General features: G+C 35.7%; 1 long non-coding RNA gene across 1 annotated transcript; it reads right to left on the bottom strand.

Moving 5' to 3' along the window:
• Positions 1 to 8,993: 8,993 nt before the first annotated feature.
• LOC145050712 (uncharacterized) lies at positions 8,994 to 11,198 on the bottom strand. The gene is made up of 4 exons (XR_013683432.1): positions 10,887 to 11,198; positions 10,208 to 10,269; positions 9,396 to 9,474; positions 8,994 to 9,289 (listed from the first exon to the last, which is right to left on the bottom strand). It is a non-coding gene; the product is annotated as an uncharacterized LOC145050712 (long non-coding RNA).
• Positions 11,199 to 26,354: the final 15,156 nt, after the last annotated feature.

The raw sequence follows: 26,354 nt of genomic DNA, 5'->3' as shown, positions 1-26,354 counted from the left end.
TTAAGGATCTCCGAGGCTGTAATTACTACTACGGTTACTCTTACAATAATAGAACTATATTCGAAGAGTATATATAATTAGAGAGTCATTGTTTCTAATGAAGGCGGTGAAAGTTTATGATAAATTAAATCACATTGTGTATATAGCATTTTAAGTGCTTAGAAGTGATAAAAATCTCACTATTATCAAAATGTGTTTTTAGAAATGATAATTAATCTCACTATTATCAAAATATGTAATAATTCTAAGATAATGTAAATACATGTGTGGCGATCCAACAAAGTAGTGAAATAATACAAAGATTAATTAAGGTTAAAGGTTTAAGTCATCAATGAGGGAATTTATATAGAAATATTCATATTAAACTTTTGAGAAATTATCCAATCGTCTAAGTCAGGACAAATTCAAGTTTACGAGGAGTCTGAATACTTATGAAAACAAGTTTGAGAGTTTAGGAACTCACTGAAAATTTCAAAGTAAAATGCTATTTTAAGAAATGTGTAAAAATGTTGATCTTTGGAAATAGTGCATTCTTAGTTTAGTGGTTCTACGAAAACAATCATTTAGAGAATAGATAATCGTAAAATTCAAAAATTTTGATGTATTGAAAGAAAAGAAAAACATAAGGAAACATATCCTTCGCATATAATTTCCGAATATAGAAAAATGATAAGCATAAGAGTATTCATCTTGTGCATTAATTATAATGAAAAATTCAATGAAAATTGCATTTTAAATCAAGTTTCCGAATTTAAAACGAAAGAGCAAATGTAAATAAGGATTACTTGTTTGAGAGTAGATTTCAAAATATAAATAAAAAGTATATGATAAATGACATATTTGAATATATCAAAGCTGACTAAATTAAAATTATTTTTCAAGACTACATGTATTAATCGCTCATAACGAAAGGGTAGACTTCTAGTCTATATGTGCACGGACATGGTACCAAGAGAAGCAAAATACAGAGAAACAGAGTCAGACTAAAATCAGAAGGAGAGCGAGAAACCAAGTTCAGGGAAAAGAAAAGGAAGGTAGCGGCGACAATGATTGTTATTGTTAAAATTATAAGAACAATACCTATAGGTAGATTTAAAACCAGGTTGAGATATATTTCAAACTTCAATATTTGATGTATATTGATGGTTAAATGAACATATGCGAGTTTGAAAGTGTTTGCTAAGGATTGCTAAAAATTCACAAGTTATCTATTAAGTTAAACTCCAATTGTAAAAAAAAAAAAAGCACTACAATTGGTAATTGAAAATCTGACAGTCTTGACCCTTTTAGGCTTGAGTTCAACAACGGTTAAAATAGATAAGGTAAAACTCGGTATATTTAAAACAATAATTTCGCGTTGTCGAAAGTGCATCACTGGGAATTTAAAAGTGAACACTAAGTTTCAAATGCTATAATTTTTAAAAACTTCATAGATTATAAAACTATATTGAAGCAAAGTACACAAATAATGTGTGTTTTGAAATACAAGCATTAGAGATGTCTTATAAATATGTTTGAAGTAGAAATTTGCATAAACATCACGTTGGGTTTTGAGAAACACATTAAAGTAAATTACAATGTCTAAATGAGAAAACTGTTAAAAATGTCAAACAAAAGTGTTTTGAAGATTCAATGAAGCTTTTACAAATAAAATGAACTTCAATGTCATAGGTCTATGTTTTGTAGCAAAGATTTTAAACACGACTGTAAAAGAAAATGTTTCTAGATTTTTGAAAACGAGTCAAAATGGTAAGCAATGTTTAAAATGGTTTATGTGCCCTCAAAAGCACATCTATCCATTGAAATGGATTTGAAATGAGATTGTAATAGCATGATTAAAAACAATATTGGTTAAAATGAGTTTTGAATAAAAGTTTTAAGTTAAAGCAAGTTGTCAAAAGACTTTTAGCGAGAATATGGCTTACATTGTTAGGAAAAATCTAATAAGTTGAATGAAGTGGTTATAAAATATTTTATTGATGATAAACAAAACCTATGAAGCGAAATAACTTTTTGATGGAAGATTAAGAAGTAATGAATAGGTATGTTAGTGTAGCTAATCGTACCTAAATACTAAGGCGAGTACAAGGCGAGTATAAAGCGAGTACCAATGTCTTTTTCCCCAAGATAAAGGACAAGAAAAATTATTAGTAAAACTTTTTATGGTGCCAATGCAGTTTATGAACTTTTATAAAGGTCAAAGGGATATCCTATGTTAAGTTTTAAGCTCAATGTGGAAACAACCTAGAGCTAAATCGTAGCGTAGTAATAAAGTCTCACGTATGGGTTAAACCTCCGATTCTCCTCGTGAGTTGAATCCGGAATGCCCGCCAATGGTATCCAAGTGATTATTTAGTGGAGACTCATCTACCCCCTTACATGATGATCCAATTATCATTTGTGTCGATATCGAAACACTTTTTCATAGTTGTAACTCTAGCACGAGGACGATGAAGAGGTATTGAGGAATAATTGGTATAGGTTTTGACTTATGATTATTACTAGTGTATATCTAGCTACTAACCTTACATCTAAATTCAATAGCTACCAAGGAATACCCATTCTCAACACTAAGTGCATTGCTCCTAGAGTGGCTAGTGATATAACCTAAGTGGTTAACCTAGCACATGATAAGGGATAGGAATATTTCTAAATAAAGGCATTATGGTAAAAGTGCACTTAATTTCTAAGTGTACCTAGATGAATGCCTATAATATGCAATGCCCGTACGCACACCGAAAATTTTTGTTTTTCAAAAGTTTAAGTTGAAAATTGTTTTGAACATAATTCTAGTATCACTGTTTCAAGCCTTGCATTAAATTTCCTTAATTAAGCATAGTTGGCCAGGCTATACTTAATTAGAGTCCAATAATGCGTACTCGAATTAGTTATACCAGTAGTATGTTTAGTATTTTAAAAATGTTTAGAAATTTTTTTGGCTATAGTTGTGGTTTTCCAAAGGGAAACCGGTATTCTCTATAACCTTCGGCTCTGATACCATTTCCTGTCACACCCCGCTAAAGCGGAAACACGAGGCGTGGCAGTATAAAGGGTTTCATAGCAAAAGTTAAAAGACAACACCAACCATAGTATTAAAAATCATTGCAATTTTACAATGGGTTTGAACAACATTTAAAAGAAATTACAATGTAAATTGAAATACAACACATGCGAATGCTCCTAAATTGAAGTGTCCCTAAGTGCCACTTACTCGATGATTCCTGAAAAAGCATTTAAAACGAGCGTCAACTATAAAAATAGTTGGTGAGTACTCACAGATAAACAAAGTAATATTGGTTCCATGAATTGAAATCAAAGTTTTGATAAAAGTTTCCAATAATAAAAGTATATTGTTAAAATGAGTAAATAAGTTTGTAAAAACAAAGTTCTTTGTCATCATGAGAGATAAAGTATGTTGCCCAAATAAGATGCAGCATTCATATTCTCATGGAAGATAAAGTTCGTTACTCAAACGAGTAAACAAGTTTCATTGCTAAAATGAGCAATCAATTTCGTTGCTACAAGGAGCAAACAATTTCATTGCTAAAACAAGTATATAAGTTTTTAGTAATAAAAGTTCGTTGCTATAATGAGAAACAAAGTTTGTTGCTATAATAAGCATAAAAGTTTCGTTGCTAAAATAAGTATACAAGTTTCATTGCTAAAATAAGTATACAAATGTCGTTGCTAAAATGAGAGTACAAGTTTCATGTGCGCATAAAGATTCGTATGTGCCTCAAGTTTCCATTCATGAGTTCACAACCCAAGCCTAATGACCGAATTGTGCCCTATTGACTACTATGTGTATCGCAAACATAGTGTATAAAATGGTAAAATGCACTCAAGCGAATCGTCCGAGCGAGGAGTTGCCTACCTCTTGATAGCGCTATCCATAATAACCATAGGCTCAAAAGAGTTAATGAGTTGTGTCTAGAGATTCCAGGGACTTAACCGCGATACAGTCCTCATGAATTAAAGTAACATACACATACATACGAAATATAGCACCCAAGTTTCATACAAGTCAAAATAAATACAACAAACATAAAAATAGTTTAGGACATGCTTTTCCACCCCAAAACATTTAAAAACCAAAAATAGGGGAGTGCGTGAAGACTCACCATATGCAAAATATAGTAATCAAGTTTATATGAGTCAATTAAATATAACGAACATAAGTAGTTTAGGACATGCTTTTCCACCCCAAAACATAAAAACCGAAAATAGGGGAGTACGTGAATACTCACAATACATTGAGATGATGCAAATGGTGCCTTGACTATGTTCCACGTGTACCACTACCGATTCCTACAATATTGGTATTCACTACTCACTAGTGAGTCTCTAATCGAAATGTAACACTAGTATACTTACTACTACAATAGAATTATGCCAATACTGAGGCACAATTGAATATTGATAAATTATAAATATTTTTTTTGTGGAAATTAAGTTTCAAAGAATCAATTGTTATATAACAATTTAAGCGGAAACTTTACATTATTGAAATGTTAATATTTAACATTTTAGAGGTGTTCCAATGATTGAATATTCAAAACTAAATCAATTTAGTTCTAAAATTTCCCAAACTTTGCATTTTAGTTTTAATTGAAGTCAAAGACCTCAAGATAAATTTTCTTGAATTTTTGATTTGTCTAACTATTTTTCACCACTTTCGTTTCTTGAATAATTATAAAATTATGAAAAATAATAAACAGTTAATAAAATGATCAAACTTCAGATTTTGGTTCTAATGTGTTAAAAGACTACTAGATACTTTTTCATGGATTATGGATATGCATAACCATTTTTCATATATTTAATTCTCTAAATATATAAAAATTCATGAAAAATAGAAATCAGTTAAGAAAATGCCCCAAACTTTTTATAGTAATGTCATTACGCATACTTAATCTGTGAAAATATAAAAATGGGTTTCTAAACTGTTTAACCAATTTTTATGATTTTTATGCATTTATTTTAATAAAAATTGAAATAAATAGAAAAAAGTTTCCAAAATTACCCAAAATTTTTGTATTTCTGTTATTAAACATTATCGATTTTAATTGCGGTTACGGTTTATCGGTTGCGGTTTATGCGGGTTTCGCGGTTAATTTTAGTTGCGGTGCGGTTTTTGCTCACCCCTAGTTTTAAATGTTCAAAAATCGTTTTTGATAGAAAACTTTGGATGGATGTGGTGATTTTCCACCAAAACGTGTAGAAAAGTGCATTTTCATGGTTTTGACTTAGGTTTTAGGTCATGGATCTTCACCATTTTGTAACATGCAAGATGCTTTTGGTGAAAATCTACCACCATCATCATCAAAACTGAAGTGAATGAACATTCACACAAATTTTCTAAGAGAATGGTGTAGAAGAACAAGGAAATGCAAGAAAAACCTTTGAAACTAGAAAGAAAAGTGAAGGAGATTGAAGGATTTTCGTGATTACCATGGAGAAGAATCCTAGAAGATGAAGATTTGAAGGTTAAGAGTTGTTATTGGATGGAGAATTTCATGGTTTTAGAGAGGGAAAGAGAGAGTTTGAGTGTGGTAAATGGTGGAGTGTGAGAGAGAATGAGGGGCAGAGTGAGAGAGAGAAGATGGAGTGGTAGAGTGAATTGATTATGTGTTGGAAAGAGGAGAGAGAGGAGAGATCCGACTTTTTAATGAAGAGAGGGTCTCCCTCTTTTAAATTTTATAAAATATAACTTTATTTTATAAATCAAGTTTTTATAAAAATGCACCTTATTCTAAATTTCCTTCACAAAACCTTGATTTTTGGCTTAGAAAATAAGGTTAAATACTAATGACTTAATTTTTTTTTCCTTGGTTATATTTTACTAAATTGAGTTATTTTAAATTAATATTTTATAGTCCATACCAAATTTATGGATTTTTAGGTGTTAAAGTTTATAAATTTGAGTTTTTAGGGCATTTAGGGTTTTTGAGAGTTTGTAAGTCTTTGGATATCAAAATTAATTAAATTTTGAGATTTGAAACTATTTTAGAGTTTCATAACTCTTATTCAAGTTAGAAATAACATTTGTAATATTTTTTTATCGGTTTATTGGCATTCTATGTAGTGATTCCAAGATTCAAGCGAAATTGAGGAATCAAGTATACTAGTCTTACTCTTCAACTTTGACTTAAGTTTCTATGAGACTCTGACCTAACTTTTACTTCTAGGTCAAGTACATGATGTGTGTATATGATTCATGAAATGGTGTTCAAGTCAAAGAGTGACCCTAATATAGATAGTCACTAAAGTTAAGTAGTAGTAAAATTCACATATCAATGTGAAATTTAAGTACACTATCCATTGATTCTAATTGTTTCCAAGTTTCTAGTAGGTTATAACTTAGCTTCTAGTTACTAAGTCTAGTACGTGTAGTGCCTATATGTGCAACTAAGTCTAGTCAAATCTAGAACCGACTCGAATTTTGACGGTTGTCACAACATGGTTGTTGGACTGGGCTGGGTTGAGGCGGGTCCTGCTTTGTGCTGTAGGCCAACATACCCAGGGCGGACCGATTAGACCGAAGGCCCGACGAGCGGTCCGAATAGGCTGAAGGACCTAAGAGGGCGGACCAGACATGCCGAGGCTCGGAGAGTGGACCAGACGGACTGAAGGCCCGGTGCAGGCGGACCAGTCATACTGTAGACTCAGAGAGTGGAACAGGTGGACTGAAGGCCCGGTGCGGGCGGAATAGTCATACTGTAGACTCGGAGAGAGAGTGGACCGGGTGGACTGAAGGCTTGGTGCAGGCGGACGAATCACACTATAGAATCGATATGCATGGCTGTTCTGTCTATGACATGATATGATATGTGTATGGTATTGTGGTTGGTATTTTGGGGGTAACTCACTAAACTTTCGGGCTTACAGTTTCAGTGTATTGTTTCAGGTACTTCTGGAGACCGTGGCAAGGCGAAGGCGTGATCGTACCACTCCTCAGTTTTATGTTGATGTCCTGGGATACTTTGATAATAAATGAACTGAAAACCTTTTTGTAATAACTTAATGGATATGTGTTGTTTTTGAAAAGTTTAAATTGGTTGTAAATTTTCACGGTGTTACACAAATAGTATAACATATTCATTATAGTCTGTAACATATCAAAATCTGGTGTAAACAATCTTCTGCGTCATATGGTAGGCGAGAAATGACATTGTCTTCAAAAGTGAACGGCGGGTTATCATGTTTATGGCGGATGATATTTGTGTTTTAACCTTTAGTTGGATTAATAGTAGATTAAACCTTTGCAAAATTATTTGGTCCGATTGGTGTATGTCTCCGACTGTGAACACTTTATTGTAATCTCCTGAACTCCACACTTTGGTTTTGTTTTGTTAATGTTACTTGCTTGATGTTCAATAAAAAATCAAAATAAAGACTTAGGTGTTGTTTGATTTTCTGAAGCAAAAATTCATGAAGTCTGCGGACCACTTCTGCAACCCTCTGCAGTAGAAGAGGTGGACCAAACGGCTGCAGACTGTAATAAGAAGCGTGTTTGTTTTTTTAACATCTGCATACTGCTGCGAATATTAAAAAATTAAAATAAACTAATTTTATAAACCGAAAATAGTTTTTTAATATCGAAAATTTAATAATGTATAACATTTCGACAATAATTAATTATATTTCAATAAAAAAATATTGATATTTCAATAAAAAATAGAGATATTTCAGCAAAAAATAATTATATTTCATCAAAAAATTATCATTACTCAATATAAAAAACAAAAAATTTCAACAAGAATAAAGAAAAAAAAATGTGAAATAAGATTTCATCAACATATAAATTTCAGCAAGAAAAAAAGAATAAGAAGGGGTTGGAAGAGACCATACAAGTGTTGCGCTAAACAACAAACAACATAATTTAATGAGTTCTAAAAAACAAACGACTGCGAGATGAAAAGTGTTGCGTATGTGCTGCGCCGCGCAGCAATAAGAGGTCTGAAGAGGTTTTTTTCCAAAAAACAAACAACATCTTAATGAGTGTGACAAATTTCTTAAACTTATATTTGGATGCGTACATGTAATAACTGATTGGATTGCAATCACATGTTATTAATCGATTATTTTGGATGTCTATTTTTAATAAACAGATTGATGAAACTAATTCTTATTTCATTTAAATTAATTATTTTTTAATGTTTTTGTTTGGTTTTAATATATTGATCAAATTGCAGTTTTATAAAGATCATATAAATTATGACTTCATATTCAGGAAAATAAAAAAAATGCCTTGACAGGGCCAAATCCTATTTTGTAAATTGAGTTTCTTTTTAGATTTTACAATTTTATAATTTATTATAGCAATGAAACAATTTATACTAAATTGAGAATCAAAAGTGAGTGCAACTGCTTGTCGACAAACAAAATCCACCATATATTTTATTTTTATTGTTTCTTTCATTTATCTTCTCTAATAAATGAAGTTTTTTTTTTGCCACTTGTCACATTCTTATTCATTTTGCCACATGTGATTTTGTGGTTATTTTGAATTAATTTTTATTCCATATGTAATTTTGTGGTTTTCCTATTTTATTAAATTTCATATTGTATTTAAATTTAATAATAAATGCATATCAATTTTATTAATGGATTTTTCTTATAATTTCAAAATTTTAAAATAAAATCTCATTAATTTGCTTTGATTATTTTATCTAAATGATTTGTTTAGATTTAAAAGAGAAAAAAAAACACTTTAATTTTAGTAATTCAATATTTTTCTCATTTTTCTTATAAATTCAAATTTCTCAAATGTTTATACATATTTAATTGTTTTAAATACACACATGTAATACATGAGGTTCACACCTAATTATTATTATCCGGTTGGTTGGAGGAAGGGGGGTTAAATTCTCCTTATCTTTATGTCCTCCAAAAATATAAATTCAAGATGACACAACATTCTGTTGACTTTCAACAGGATATGATCAAACAATCATTATAATCAGCACAAACTTCATTGCCATCAGGTGAAGTTATAACAACCTAAATTCGGATAACTCTGATAAAGTAATAGATAATCAAGTGTAATTTTATATACAAATAATTGATAAGTGTTTTTTTAATAAAACACACAACAACATACACCAATTACCATAAAAGATAAAACTACCTCTTTCTTTACATACACTTTGGTGGCAAACCACAAAACATCTTGGAATGCTTTGAAAGCAAATGAATCTCATCACCATAACTCATTAACGTCATAAGAAACTACTTGTTTTTTCTTCCTCTTCCCCACTTCCGAATATTTTATCTACAATTGTTTTCACTACAATTGAACATGAAACTCCATTGTTACAATAAAAACAACCATTCTTAGATCAGAAGAAAAAAATGTTTTAAATCCAAATATTTAGGTGAGGTTTCCTGTTAACCTTCTTTGCTGGATTTTTTTTGCAATTGTTGTCCCTCTCTTTCTCCTGCTCTCGTGAATATAAACTTTCTATTATTAGCCTACAAGATCATGATGTAGTGCTTAATTAGTGACATGTGAAAAATAAAAAGCGGTATAAGACATAACATCGGTTATCATGTATATTATATGTTATTGGTTGTTGCCCAATGTATGTAAAAAAAGTAAAATCTTAAATATTATTGAAAAATGTCCAGTTATTATTAATAAAATTTATCTGCCATGTGAATGCACATGTTGTTACAAACTTATGCCTTCTAATTGCAGCTTTATTGACTTTTGAATGCCATATCCTGCTCTCTTTGATAAAACTTCATGGTTTGACATATTTGAGCATTAAAATTGTCATACTCACACGTTTGCAACTCTGATTTATCATGGGTAACTTGAATAGTAACATAATTAAAGGAAGCATAGATCCTAAATCATTTTGTCACCCAATATGTTGTTTTGCTCCTTGGATAACTGTACATAGAGAAGTGAGATATTACATTATGTATGTGTGGATAAGGATCATCTTCACCAAACTTGTGTTGTTAGTTGATCACTTTCTAGTGTTGTTAAACAAATTCAAACTTTTCTCACCAATAAAAAATCTTTTTATTTTCCTTATCATCTTAATCAATTAAAAAAATATATGAAATGATCTTTGAAAACAAACATAAATGATGAAAAAATATACATAGAAATATATAGCATACACATAGATATAAAGAAAGAACCAAAGTGGCAGTGGTGGTGGTTAAAAAAAAAGAGATGGATACTTTTTTTTACCTTGGAAAGCCTTTCTACCAGGGAGGAGAAGGTCGACTTAGACAACAACAAAAACGACACCCCTGAAAATTAAATGAGCTAAAGAATTAACAAATTAGCTAATCGAAATTATCTTGAACCCTATTCTGTTAATAAAAATGAAAGGGTAAACTGGTGGGTTTAGGGATTTTCAGAGAGAGGGTTTAAATGCAGAGATTGATAATAGAGAGGATGTGACTGTCGATTATACATATTTATGTTGAGATGAGTTTCGATTCAATTAGATTAGATAAAAAAAGAAGAACATATAAATCAAAAAGGGAGATGATGAATTGCGACTAAACCTGCAAATGGTAAAGGGATTTTAACCTATGATGATTGAGGAACACGAAAATTGCCCTTTTCTTCAAGCTATTCAAAAACAAAAATTAAATAGGATGGATAACCATATACAATGAAGGAGAACCAATCAGAACCACAACGCGATGATGACATAACCCAATAACACAAAAACTGATTAATATAATACCATCGTTCCAATCCCTCATTTCCGAAAGTTGGAAAAAGAAAGAAAATTAAAATTAGAGAAGTGAATGAAGTAGAGACCAAGATAAAAAGATGAAGGAACGAAGAGAAGCTTGAATACTTCTTACAAATATGAAATTTTGAATAATAAGAGAATAAACGCCTGTATTCTTACCTTCAAACGCTATATTCATGAGATAAAAAGGCGGCGACATAAAGCAGTGGGGAAAGAAAAGAATTGTGAGTTGTTTGTAGCGGTTGATGATTGAGAGTGGTGACTGATTCAAGATAGAACACAAGCAGTGGAAGTGTCTATTTGTGATGGCTGCTTCAAGCCTGTAAACACAAAACAAACACACACACACACACAAAGATTGAAGAAGACTGAGATGCTATATAACATGGATTTAACCGATTCAATTAGTTTTGAGCAATTAAATCGGCTGAAATTGAGGAATGCGGGTTCAACTTTAACTGACTCACTTATCTGATTTTCTGCATAAAGTTGTTGTAAATGGTGCGTTAAGGGGTATATCTCTTAAAATTTAGTATTTGAGGCTAAATATTTATTAAGGTATTATATATATATATATATATATATATATATATATATATATATATATATATATATATATATATATATATATATATATGGTTAGTTTCATGTGAGATGGTATAATTTTGTGAGACCGATAGACGCAATCTTAGCCACTTATTTTGTAGATTAAAAAAACATTTTTAAAATGCAAAATAATTGAAAATTTTTGAATTGTTTTTTTAAATGTTATTTTCGTCATTTGTATTTTCCAAAAATATACCAAAAAAAATACCGTTTTTTTACATATTCTACTAGAATATTAGAACATTCTAGTAGAATATTAGAATATTTTACATCTAGTAGAATATTCTAACATTCTAAAAATCACATTAAGATATTTACAGTGTAATATTCTATTAAAATATTTCACGTATTTTTCAAAGAAAACGGTAATTTTTTTATTTTTATTTATTTATTTTAATTTTCTTAAGGAAAAAAAGTGACAAAAATAATAATTAAAAAACTCGTATTTTTCCTGTTATTTTGAATTTTAAAATTATTTTTAGATTGCGTCTCAAGGTCTCACAAAATTAGTATGGTCTCAAATGAACTTGAACACACACACACACACACACACACACATATATATATATATATATATATATATATATATATATATATATTCAAATGTTTCTCACATCTATTGTGTGTTAGAATGAACCAATAAGATTTTAGTAAAATTTAATTATTATTTAATCAAATAAAGATAGATATTAAATGATTCGTATAATTATATGTATATTAAATGATATCAATAACTATAATTACTTTTTTATGGAAACTAATTAAATTCATCATTAATATCAAAAATAATATTCTTTCAGAATGAATACACATCTAATTTTTTTCATATATGGGTTTGTATTTTGTTTCATGACCCACTCACTCAAAATACAACAAAGTTGCCTAGAACATGGAGAACGATAGTATATTTTAGTAGAATGAGAGTTTATTTTTGAAGAATGAGAGTATATTCGAACAGAATGAGAGTGTATTCTACTAGAATACACTCTCGTTCTTCATATTACATACAACTTTGTTGTATTTTAAGTGAGTGGTTCCATAAACAAAACACGAACCCACACATGAAAACTTAGAGGCGAATTCATTCTGAAAGAATGTTGTTGCTGACATTAATGACGAATTTAATTAGTTTCCATAAAAAATAATTATAATTATGGATATTATTTAATATATATATATATATATATATATATATATATATATATATATATATATAATTATGGAAATCATTTAATATCTATCTTTATTCAATTAAATAATTATTTAATTTTTCTAAATTTCTATTGGTGTATTTTAACACACAATAAATGTAAGAGACAAATGAACCTAGCCATATATATATATATATATATATATATATATATATAGAGAGAGAGAGAGAGATAGGTTCAAATGTTTTTAGCAAATGTTGTGTGCCTAAATGCACCAATAAGAAATTAGCAAATAATTAATTAATTAATTAATTAAATAAGGGTAAATTAGTAATATTACATATATGTATTAATGAATATCCAAAATTAACAACTGATATCCCTTTATTTAAGGGATCAATTTTTATTTACCTATTAAAACCCTACACCACAAGAAGCTAGGATCCTACGCTCTCATCGGACTCCCACAATGTCTCTTTCACCACCACACAATTCTCCAATCCTAATCTTAAATCCTACAAACTAAACAATCGAAGAACCCTAACTGTATCCGCACTAAGAGCCGACACATTTGACGGAACAACACTGGCAGTCATCGGAGGCGGCTCGGTCGCAGCAATCGCCGCCGTGATTTCACTCGCAGAACCCGAGAAGCACCGACAGTTGCAGGCGGAGGAGGTTGGCGGTCAGGTTCACGTTTCAGGTTCACTTTTCCTAATTTACACTCTTCGTTATCTCAATTAGGTCTTACAATTTCGATGTTTCGATTGAATTTTGTACTCATTAACTTTCGATTGAATTTGGGAGATACAGTGATCTGTTAGGCGCTGGTGCAATGAAGAAGGTGTAGAGGGGATTTGATCAAGAATAAGGAAGGGATGTGGCATGGAACCAAGTAAAACTAAGAAGCTTCGATGGAGATCCATCTGTTCTCAAGAGAATCTTTTCAAAAATCAAACTGTTACAAACATTAGAGAATGAAAACATCATTGTTCTTTACAGTTTCTGGAGGGATACTAAAAACAGCACCTTGAACTTCATCACAGAGGCATGTGCTTCAGGTAATTTAAGGGATTACAAGAAGAAATGCAGACGGGTTTCATTGAAGGCATTGAAGAATTGGTCAAGACAGATTTTGAGAGTGAAATATGAAATAAGAACTTTATCTCAGGTGTGTGTGTGTGTGTGTTTCAACTGATCAAAAATTTTCTTTTTTCCACCATTAACATATGCGGTTAACAGTGTCTGTCTCCTTTGTAGCTACATGTTTCAATGGGTCACAGTTTCGTCCATTGATACCCTTGTTAGAAGCCATGCCAAAGGAACTTGGTGCTAGCCTGCATGATATGCTTAATCTGATCACAGGTAATTTCTTGAAACAACATTCTGTCATGGCCTCCATGTGTTCAATAAAATGCCTCAATGAAAAAATAGTTAAAAATCATTAATGTTTTTACTTCACTTTGTTCCTTATTCTTTTCAGAACTGTATAACTCAATTTTGATTGGGTTTGATGCCATTTTCATAACAATAGGTTGATGCTAGTTCCTTATTCTGTTAGAATTTGCAGTTAAATACATTGAGCATATCGAGAAGAAACACATGGAACCCGAAGAATGTTAGTTCCTTATTCTGTCAGAATAGGTTGATGCTAGTTCCTTATTTTGTTTGTTGGGTATATTCTTGATAATACAAATTCTTAAAGAATATTCTTGCAGAATAGTTTATTTTGTAAGAATATTATTTGTTGTATTATGATAGAATTGTATTTAATTATTTGTATGTTTAATGTGCAGGTTTTACAAGTGTATCACTACAAATTACTTGGCAATGAATTTCTGGTAGAAAAGGCTTCAAGAATGGCTTGAAGACCTGATGGGAAAGGGTTGAAGAATGAATTAAAGAATGATCACACTCATTTTTTAAGAATGTTGTTATTTTTTAAGAATTATACTTGTTTATTCTTTTAGAATGTTTGTTATTATTCAATGAATCACAATCATACAATGTAATTTTTTGATATATTATTAGTTCAAGAATTGATTTTGTGTATTCTTTCAGAATGTATTTACTAGTTTATGTTTGGCATTCTGCCATTCTGACAAAATAAAATCGAAAAATACATTTACTAGTTTATGGTTGACATTCTATCATTCTGACAGAATAAAATCGAATTTTTAAATTTGAATTAATTTAAAATATTCAGATTTTTAAAAAATAAAGGAATTAATCATCCCTAAAAATCCAAAAATTTCCTTTTTTAATATAGGTTAATTGACTAAAATGCCCTTATGCTGAAATTTGTGTGATTATATGGTACATGCTATCCTATTCTACTACCATAGACCATCAAATCATGACATTTGATTATATTCCATCCGATGGTCCATATCTGTGCATTCTGTCACACAATAGTTAGTAAAAACAAAATAACCTAACCCTATATATATATATATATATATATATATATATATATATATATATAGAAAATCTAAGAACCATCTAAGAACCATCCTTATTAAATATATTTTTGTCTATTCAACTAATAGTTTTATTTAACCTACTTTTTACACAACACTTGTTATATTCAAAATCATATCTAGACCTGGATTTGGTCTCTCTTTCTCTCTCTCTCTCTCTCTCTCTCTCATCAAGCTTCAATAACTCAAGTAATGTCTCCTTTTGATTTCCACCATCGGTTACCCCTCAACCGCCGTCACCACCACCGGGGACAACGATGCGACCTCCGACGACAACCAATATTGATGCTCTGGTGACCGTTGTTGTCGACAACGTCAAACCACCATCGGATCTATAACATCGATGTCAGCTACTGCCATTACAGTCGAACTGAAGCCATTACTGTTGGCGACGAGCATTTAGCCTCCGACAACCTCCATTGTTGAAACATCCATAAAAATTCAAGCCAATTTAAACTTTTTTAACAATCCAAAAACCATTAGTTATTACAAAACTTGTTTTCAAAATGTATAACATCAGAGTATCCCAGAAACATAACATAAATACGAGGAGCTGTATGATCACACCTTTGTCTCTCCGTGATCCCCTGATGTACCTGAAACAGTAAGCCTGAGGCTTAGTGAGTTCCCCCCAAAATACCGATACCCGTATAATCCAATAACACAGGAACAAATAACAACATGTAACAGGTCAACAACTTCACAAACTGGAATACCCTGGGCCCACAGTGTGAGTCTGGATTGCCTACCGGGCCCACAATTCACATCTGGATTGTCACCGAGCCCACAGTACGAGTATTGATTGCCTACCGGGCCCACAGCTCGTATCTAGAATTCTCCTAGAGGTTGTTGGCTACTACACGGAGTAGTACAACCTCAACCCATCCCACATAACATGTCAACATATAATATAACCACTGAGCATGTAGATAATCATATAACAATACAGGTAGTTCTACAGATCTACCTAACTAGCATAACCACTAGTATGCAACACTAACTTATACTCAGCATCTAACACTGCTAGGGTAACATATCCAATGGGCCAACCTTGGTGCCTTAGTCCCCTTAGTATAGTGAGGTGACTCACCTCACAAACGTCGCACTGAAGTGATAGGCTCAAACTCTTGAATCACCAACACGAATTCCACCACTTATAGTTACCATAAAACCTTTTTCATAAATTTCTAAGGTACCAAAATACCCTCAGAGGTCAGCTGGTCAACCATTGGTCAAGGTCAAAGTCCACGGTCAAAGTCAACAGTCCATGACGACCCGACTCACTGAGTGTAGCTCACCGACCCGTCGAGTCCTTCCTGAACTCGAGAAGTCGTGAAATCCTTGGTTGACTCGTCGAGTTTCCCTATAACTCGCCGAGTTCATGCGTGTCTAAAGGTTTTGGGAAGAAATCTAGCCCACTTGCCGAGTCATTCAACTGACTCGCCGAGCCCAAGGCATTCTTCATCGGACTCGCCGAGTTGTTCATCCAACTCGTCGAGTACATGACCATCTTCAAGTGGCTCGCCGAGTTGACTATGCGACTCGCCGAGTCCCTTCAGACCTTCTTCCATACAGGTACATTTTAAGCCATGCAACGACTCCATATTGCAGATCCAAGCTTTTAAGGCATGTTTATCACGTCAAGTTGCAAACTTTACGTGCATGCAAGGCCCTAGAGACTTTAAATGACCAATCTAAGCTTCTAATGGAGCTTTACACCTTAAGAGAGTCTCATTCTTGCAAGGGCTGGAAACTTTATGGTCTTAGAGACCCAAGAGAGTTCAGATCTGAGGTTGCAACCTCAAATCTTAGCTCAAACACAAGAAAGGCTTCCTATTAAGCTAGAAAAGCCCTAAAATCCACCCAAAATAGATTTAGAATGAAGAGGAGAGTTAGGATAACGGCTTAATAACTCCCAAAAAGGGTGCCAATTGAGGTAGGTTCCTGATTCCACACGTCCTTTGCTCCTAGACACTTGATCTCTAAGCTTCTTCTCACCAAAAATCCCCTTTCCAAGCTTAAGAACACAAATGGAGGACACTCACACGAATTAGGGTTTAAGGGTGTCAAGTAGCTATAAAGGGGAGGCTGGGGAAGGCCAATGATCCTTTAAACAGGGTGCAATACCCCGTGATTTAGGGTTTCATCTGCCAGCTCCTACTCGTCGAGTTCCTTCCTGGACTCGACGAGTAGGTCACTAAAACACGTGGACCGACCCGCTGCTACTCGACGAGTAGGGCAACCAACTCGTCGAGTAGCCCTTGAAAAAAAAAGAAAATTCTTATATTAAATCAATACCTGAGAATCGGGGCGTTACAATCCTCCCCTACTTGGACTAGACTTCGTCCTCGAAGTCTTTTGCGACGAACAACTTTGGATAGTGCTCCCGCATCTCTGCCTCCGGCTCCCACGTCCACACGGACCCCCTCCGATGCTCCCACTGTACCTTCACCAAAGGTATCTCCTTGTTCCGCAGAACTTTCATCTTCCTCTCCAGTATGGCCACATGCCTCTCTACATAATTCAGACACTCATCGACCTGAATATCACCCAATGATACCACTGCCTCCTGATCCATAATGCACTTTCGCAACTGCGACACGTGGAAAGTGTTGTGGATCCGACTAAGCTCCTCCGGTAGCTCTAACCTGTAAGCGACCTTGCTCACCCTGGCAATGATCCTGAACTGTCCGATGTAGCGGGGACCCAATTTCCCCTTCTTCCTGAAGCAGATCACACCCATACAGGGTGAGACTTCAAGGAGTACCATATCGCCCACCTGAAACTCCAATTCAGATCGGTGTTTGTCAGCGTAACTCTTCTGTCGACTCTGAGCGGTCTGCAGCCACTGCTTAATCTGCTGACTCTCCTCGGTAGTCTGCAAGACTACTTCCGTCCGTCCCATCACCCTGTGTCCGATCTCACCCCAACAAACCGGGGTGCGACATCTCCGCCCATACAACAACTCGAAAGGTGGAGCGCCAATGCTGGAATGATAGCTGTTGCTGTAGGCGAATTCTGCAAGCGGTAGGTGGGAATCCCAACTCCCACCAAAGTCAATAACACAATCCCTCAACATGTCCTCGAGGGTCTGTATGGTCCGCTCGCTTTGACCATCTGTCTGAGGATGAAATGCTATGCAACCGCGTGCCCAGTTCCTCGTAGAACTTCTGCTAGAAACGGGAGGTAAATCTAACATCCCGCTCGGACACAATGGAGACCGCACTACTAGAAAAACAGCCTTTTACGACGCGCAATGCGTGTCGTAAAACGCTTAGATGATGCGCAAATGCTTATCAAGAAAGGCCCTGTCATAACGAGAGACGACACGCTTTTGCGCGTCGTCTATTTACGACGCGCATTTATGACACACATTTACAACACACGTTTACGATACGCATTGCGTATCAAGGAAGGCCTTGTCATAAAGGAAGATGACACACATTTGTGTGTCGTAACCTTACGACACACATTTATGACTCGCATTGCGTATCATTAAAGCCGCTGTCAAGAAAGGCCATGTCGTAAATGAAGATGACACACATTTTTGCGTATCATAATTTTATATGTTTAAAAAACTATTATTTTTTGATTTACTAATTTTCAAATTAAATTTGTATTTAATGTCTTATAATAAAAATAAAATATCATATACAAAAAATACAATCCATTGCATAAAATTTAATGTCATACAAATAATCGTTACATGGAAAGATCAAACAAATGAATAGAAGTTGTAACAAAAATTTACAAACTAATTAGATAAAAGAAATACAAAAAAATATACCCTAAAATGCTTTTCAAAGTCTAATCTCCATGTCAGCTCTTCGCCTCACTTCTCCAGTTTGTCCTTAGCTTCTCTAAGAGCTCCAGCATCTCTTGCAGCCTGTGACAACATATTATATATAATTTTTTTAATTACTATTTATTTTTATAGTTAAAACATATTATAATTTTTAATTACCCAAAAAAATGATTTAAGTATTTAGATAATATAATTAAAAGATTAAAAATTACAAAAAAAGGTACCTGTTGTGCTAGATAATAGTCAATGCCAATCATCAAATTCTCATTATCCTTTGTGAGTTCATCAGGATGTCTTGCACGTTGAGCAATCCCTATTGATGTAATGGACTCTTTCCTTTAATGTTCCAAATCCGAGTCTGTTTAGAGGAAGTTCCGAGGCCAACAAGAACTTCACGCCAACTCCTAAAAGAAAATCACAAATAGTCAAAGTAAGCTGCTGGACTACTTTTCACAACATTGATAAACATCAAATCGTCATTTTTTTCCAATGACAAAAAAATAAATTCTAATAAATTGATTCACAAATCTCCCTCACATAGCCATCCAAATGAAATTTTATTAACACCAAAATTATCTGATATCAATTCAAAACACCGTAATATATTAGATGACAAATTAATTACAACCTCTTGAATGACATATTACCCCCTGGAGATCACGATTAGATGATCGATGATGCAATGTAAGAGGCCCAATTAACTATCATAAAGGATTCATAGCCATAAGAATATATTATATAACACAAAAAATTCATGTAGATCATGCACTATTCTTAGGCACATTATCCATATTTAAAACCATTAGAATAAAATGGATACAATTTTAAAGATACATAAAAAACAAGTTACATAAATTGTAACTTTCTTCAAGAACATCCGAAACAACTTCTATGTTTGAGTTGTGTTGCTGTCTATTCTTCGAAAACTCAAATGAGGGCTTAATAAGAGATAAAGCAGGCCAAGTCTGAAGAAAATATGAAAATTAATCGAGTGAAGATGAAAGATGACAACAAAACAGACTTTAGAAGTAATTGACCACTTAACATGCATATTTCTACCAGAACGAGTCCGAAATTGGACATAGAGCTTTACTTAGCTTCTCAACATCAGTGGGGGCGGATCCACACCATTTCTGAACCCCTATTCTCTTGTTGGAAGAAAGTTCGTGTTTATATAATTGATTCTTTTCTTTAACATTCTGAGTCTGAGTCTGAGTCTATTCAGCGGAAGTTCTAGGACCAGCAAGAACATCAATATGACTCCTACAAGAAAATCACAAATGGTCTATGTAAATCATTGTTTCACGGCATCAAATTTTCATTCCCGACAAGAAAAATACATTCTAATAAATTGGTTTCATAAATGTAACTCCCATAGCCATCCAAAAAATTCATGGTGATCATGCATCATTTCCAGGCACATGATTCGTATTTAAAACCTTCGGAGACTAAAAATTAATATAAAAAACATACATGTATGCCACATTTGTCAAAATAAGCTCTAACATGTTCAATCTTTGCGTTTGAGTTGTGATATTGTCTACTCTTGGAAAGTTCAGATGAGGGTTCACTTAAATCAGGCATTGCTTCCAATGTCTGAAAACAATATGAAAATTAATTGACTGATGATGAAAGATGACCAAAAAATGAATAAAATAACATGTAGGTTCACTCACCTTCAGAACCTCAACGAGTGTTATCTCATAGGAATTCCTTGATATATCTGACACTATCCTCTGTTTATGCAAGTGGCTTTGCATAGAATCTTGAACTGGAAAAACCAAGGCATCCATACATACCGTTGGCTGTTAGTTTCAATGCTCGTTGTTGTATATCAAATTGTTGATGCTTGAGGCCTGATGCTGTCTTTAATAATCTTTTTACATATTTCCTTCTTTCAACCAGATTTTTCAGTAACTACCAAAGGTAAGTAACACCATATGAAAGATTAATACAAAACATTAAATCAATTTTATCAATTTAACTATGGTTAAAATGAAACCTCGGGTAGAACTCCAGTTGTATTTAAAGATGGTAATCGAGGAACTAAACCATCTTCAGATCTCTCTACTATTTTAAAGCAGATATTGTACTCCTGTAAGAAATCTAAAAACATTTCAAGAACTTAGCACAAAGGGTAAAATAGTCAATAATAATCAAGACGAAGGGGAAAGAAATCTTCAAGAACTGTAAGCACAAAGGGTAAAACAGTCAGTAAACCAAAAATGAAAACAAATTGATAGAATTTTGTGCATTTTGTGACATTCTTACTTTGTTCAGGGGTGTCATACTTATTTATCACGCCATTTGCATCAAACAAGTGCATGTTACTTGTGCTTAAAGTAGTAGTAAGTTTAAATTTCTTCAACAACCCTCCTTGTCTTGCTTTGCTCCTTTGATCAGCAGTCATTATTATTTGAAAATTAAATGTTGTGTCGTCATTATGAGCATTGTATTCCTGGAAATTTACAAAATAGAAAACATAAAAAACCTTAAAAGGAAGAATATTATAATTATGTATAATAATATACCTCTATGAAAGGTTCCTTATCTTTTCCAGCAGTTGAAGCAACCTCCAAAAACTCCTTATACTCCAAAACCATCAATAACCTTAAAAGGAACGATCATGTCTTTTGTCAAGACAAATGTGAGTTTAATCAAATTTGTTCATTACTTGCACACCAAAACCATCGAATAGCATTCTGTCCACACGTGACTTGTGAAATCCAATATATGAGAAGGAAATCATTCTCTAATTACAATCAACCCCTCAAGTTTTGACTAAGAGCAAAAAGTCTCCCAGATTTTGTAACAATTACCAAACAGTCCCTAGACTCTTACCAGACGAGTTTTATAGCCAAAGGATCAGCAATAGAGTGAGAAGCAATTGACCCACTCCCCACAACGACCCTTCTCTATTTCAAGAAACTACACCATGAAAAATGCCATGAGTTTATGTAACACCCCGAGTTTAGAAGTTCAAGTTCAGGGTTCTTAGTGTAAATAAGGAAGGTCGACTCGGCGAGTCGATGGATAGACTCAGCGAGTTGAGTCGCGGTTCTGGTCACGTGTTAAGTGACCAACTCGGCGAGTCGGCAGCTGGAATCGGCGAGTTGGTGTTGAAGGGAGAAAACCCTAATCTGGGGATTGTTCCCTATATAAAGCACATTATAACCCACCTTCAGCCTCTTGGCTACCCATTTGAGATCCAGAAACCCTCATCTCGTGTGTGTGACTCCATTGATGAAGAATTAGAGCTTGGAAGAGAAACTTTGGTGTAAGAAGCTTGGGGATTTGGAGACCATCATCAAGGGGCTTGGGTAGATCTAGAATCTACTTCTGTTTGGGCACATATCAGGGGTAAGGAACCTCCTCCTTAAGCTATTTCAATATTGATTCATGAATGGTGGTTAATTTGGGATTCATTAGCTTGTTTGGGAGCTATCTCGAGTTTGAGGCTTAGATCTGAAGTTGCTACTTCAGATCTAGACTTGTGATGGCCCAAAAGGTCCTAAAGTTCCTGTCTAAGAGTCATTGGTGAATCCCTTTGTCTTAAACCCTAGCCCTAGAAGTGTTTTGGGCTTATATCTCCTTGCTTTCACGTAAAGTTTGCAACTTTATGTGAGGGTTAGGCTGTAGAAGAGTGGATCTATGGATTGGATTCCCTGCATGGCTTGAAAAGCCTCTGTATGGAATGAGAACTGAAGAGACTCGGCGAGTCACATGGGTGTACCCGACGAGCTGTATGAATATGTGCATGGACTCGGCGAGTTGGAAGAACAACTCGGCGAGTCTATTGACGATTGCCTTGGACTCGGCGAGTCTGTGCTCGGACTCGGCGAGTCTAGTCTTGGAATCCTAACCTTTTCTGGTTGAGCTGTGAATCGGTGAGTTGAGCAAGAAGGGACTCAGAGCTTGTTGGACTCGACGAGTCATGGGGCGACTCGGCGAGTTGAGTCATGGCATGGGAGTTCTGAGCATAGGAACTCGACGAGTCAACGGGTTGACTCAGCGAGTAGGATCAACCAGGAAGGTTGACTTTGACTGAGGGCTTTGACTTGGACCAGAGGTTGACCAATTTGACTTCCAAGGGTATTTTGGTAATTATTGGTGTTTATTGGATTTGGTTAATTGGTATTGTTCAGTGGTGGAGTTCGTGCTAGTGGTCGGAGCAGCGTGATCTTATTTATTCAAGTCGACAGTTGTAGGTGAGTTATCCTCACTATATCAATAGGGTCTAAGGCACCAAGGCCGACCCTTTATCGGATGGAAATCCGGGTAGTTGTTGTTATGTTATTGCTTTGCTATGTCTGCATCCTAGTAGTTAGGATGGTATATGTTAGAGACCTGGTTAAGGTCGGTATCTTGGTATATAGGGTGATGCTATGCTAGTGACTGGTTAAGTCGGTATCCTGGTTAGGATGTTGCTATGTTATGTGATATGCTGGATCGGTTTGATTAGTTGTGAGATGTTATATGATTATATGTTTATGTGCACATGGTTGTTGGACTAGGGTTGGGTTGAGGCGGTTCCTGCTTTGTGCTATAGGCCAACATACCCAGGGCGGACCGGTTAGACCGAAGGCCTGTCGAGCGGTCCTAATAGGCTGAAGGCCCCAAGAGGGCGGACCAGACGTGCCGAGGCTCGGCGAGTGGAACAGACAGACTGAAGGCCCGGTGCGGGCGGACCAGTCATACTGTAGACTCAGAGAATGGACCAGGGGGACTGAAGGCCCGGTGCGGGCGGACCAGTCATATTGTAGAATCGGAGAGAGAGTGGACCGGGTGGACTGAAAGCCTGGTGCAGGCGGACCAGTCACACTGTAGACTCGATATACATGGCTATTCTGTTTATGATATGATACGATATGTGTGTGGTATTGTGGTTGGTATTTTGGGGTTAACTCACTAAGCTTTCGGGCTTACAGTTTCAGTGTATTGTTTCAGGTACTTCAGGAGACCGTGGTAAGGCGAAGGCGTGATCGTACCGCTCCTCAGTTTTATGTTGATGTTTCTGGGATACTCTGATAATAAATGAACTGAAAACCTTTTTGTAATTACTTAATGAATATGGGTTGTTTTTGAAAAGTTTAAATTGGTTGTAAATTTTCACAGTGTTACAAGTTGGTATCAGAGCCTTGGTTTGAGTGAATTGGAGGAACATTCGTGTGAATCCAGTCTCAAATCAAGGAGAGTTTTCAAAGTGAAATTGAAATGGTGTTCAAAAAGAAGTAGAGGAGGATGTGGAGGTACGATCAGCCAGAGCCAGTAAGTAGACCCCAAAATACCATATAAGTTATTTGATTATGTGATATGTTAGAACAGCATGCTAATACTAGGCTAGGAATCTTCAGGAAGTGCATGATAGAATTGCCTGATTATATGATGCCTGCTAGCCTAGGGTTCCCTGTTATGTGAGGTAGTTAGCTGTTCCTCTAGAGGCGAGGATTGAGTGTTGCCATGTATATGTTTATCGCTAGGGTGTTGTGGTGATACTTGATATAAATATGGGTAGGTGTGAAAGGTAGTATGGCCCCGTACTACTGAAAGCACAGGACCCATACACGTATCAAGGAAGTCACAACCCCTAGGGTCGAGTTGGGAGTTGGTTCCCGGGTTATTGGGGAAGCATCTGATTGCCTCGCGGTGTATTTTCAGTATGGTGATTACGAGGCATGCCGGGGGTGGATCCGGGTCAGGATCGGGATCAGGAGAGGGCGGTCGGGGTGGATCAGTGCCACCCGAGGTCATCGGTCAGATGAGTACGGATGAGTTGGATGCCAGGATTTATGAGATCCTACATGATGAGATTGTTGCTATGTTCAGGGCGGAGATGCCGGAGATGTTTGGGTCATTCAAGGCCGCCATGGTCGACTATTTTGATGAGCGTTATGCAGCTCTTGCAGAGACGGCTGCAGCGGCTGTAGCAGCGAAAGGTGGAGGAGCCGGTCGGGGTTTTCAGTATCGGGACTTCGATAATACGAAGCCCCCTACTTTTGATGGGGTCAGGATCCGATCATTTCTATGAGGTGGTTGTCGGACGTGGAGGGGTGTTTCTTCACGTGTTCATGCCATGCGGATCAGAGAGTGAGGTGTACTCTGAACCTTTTGAGGCTCGGGGTGAAGGATTGGTGGAGGTTGACTACGAGATCTTATTCGGATGCACAGCGGGTTGCGGTTACATGGGATCAGTTCCGGGAGATGTTCAGTACCCGTTGTGTTCCACGGGTTGAGAGGGAGAGGTTGGCTTAGGAGTTCTTGGAACTGAAGCAGGATTCGGAGTCGGTGACGGAGATCACCAGGATGTTCACTGAGAGGGCGATGTTTTGCCCTGCGTTTGCTTCGGAGCAGGCTCGGATGTACCGATATCTGAGTATGCTCAAGAGGGATATCAAGCAGTTTGTGTCCACACAGAGGTGCGAGACCTTACTGGAGTTGCAGGAGGCCGCTTGGTGGCGTAAGTTATAGATTGAGTTGTAGTTGAGAGAGCAGAGGCAGGCCCCGGCGCCTAAACTGTCCAAGACCGTTGATTCCAGGTTGGGAAGTCAGAGCAGCCACACTTGTGAGAAGTGCGAGAAGGGTCACACCGGAGTTTGTAGGCCCGGTGGTGCATGCCACAAGTGTGGGAGAGAGGGGCATTATGCGAGGGATTGTCGGCAGTCAGCCCCAGTTCAGGATTTGAGGATTTGTTATCATTGCCATCTGGTTGGTCACTTGAGGGCCAACTGTACACAGCTCGTTTCCAGACCGGTGCAGGTTCCAACACCGACCACTTTGAGGACTACTGGCGGGGGCCAGGGTGGAGCGGAGCCTCCAAGGACTCAGGGTCGAGCTTTTCAGCTTACTACCGAGGAGGTCAGGGCAGAGCCAGATGCAACTGCGGGTATGTTTCCATTTTGTTATCTTGTTGTCTTGTGGTTATTATGGAGTATTGTATATCTGCTAGTCTCGTTCGCATGATTCATGGTATTGTATTCGTTCATCCTTTCGCTGGGTTTATCGTATGATTGAGGGTTTTGGTATTGGGAGTCTTAGTTGGTTATCATCCATGGGGATTGTTGGTGGGGAATTAGGCTTTTTGGTCTGGATTTCGGGTATAGCATTTGCAATTTGAGGAGTGTTCAGCTGAGGGTCGAACTCCCTTAGAGTTCGAGATGTGCGATGTCGGGATGTGATTTCGTGAAGGTTTCTTGTTTTAGAGGAAATCAGTTCATGGATAAGAGGAATATGTTGAGTAGGGTTGTTTAAGTGATTCCGGTTGGGTCACCGGTGGTTGGAAGTCAGTGCTCTAAGTGGGGAGAATTGGAAAAATTCTCAGGAGGATCGACAAGTATTTGAGGTTGATTAGCTGTTTGGGATTCAGTAGTGTTTCAGTCAGCCAAGAGTATGGGCTGGTATTAGTAAGTGGCAGTCAAATAGGGTGGGGTACAGACCAAGGTTTTCAGAAAAGGTGATTGGTTGTGTGAGGCCTAGGATTAGGCCGGGATTTGAGTATATAGAATGGAGTTAGAGTTCGGAACCCCTAGAGGGCTAGAATAGTATGTGTGGGAGAGATTCCCAGGAAGGATATTTCGGCATGATGTAT

The sequence above is a fragment of the Lactuca serriola genome, chromosome 5 (assembly GCF_051521515.1).
Source record: "Lactuca serriola cultivar US96UC23 chromosome 5, Lser_US96UC23_V15, whole genome shotgun sequence".
Classification (NCBI taxonomy): Eukaryota; Viridiplantae; Streptophyta; class Magnoliopsida; order Asterales; family Asteraceae; genus Lactuca; species Lactuca serriola.
The sequence above is the reverse complement of the archived record's forward strand: the minus strand, read 5'-3'. Positions and strand labels throughout refer to the sequence as shown.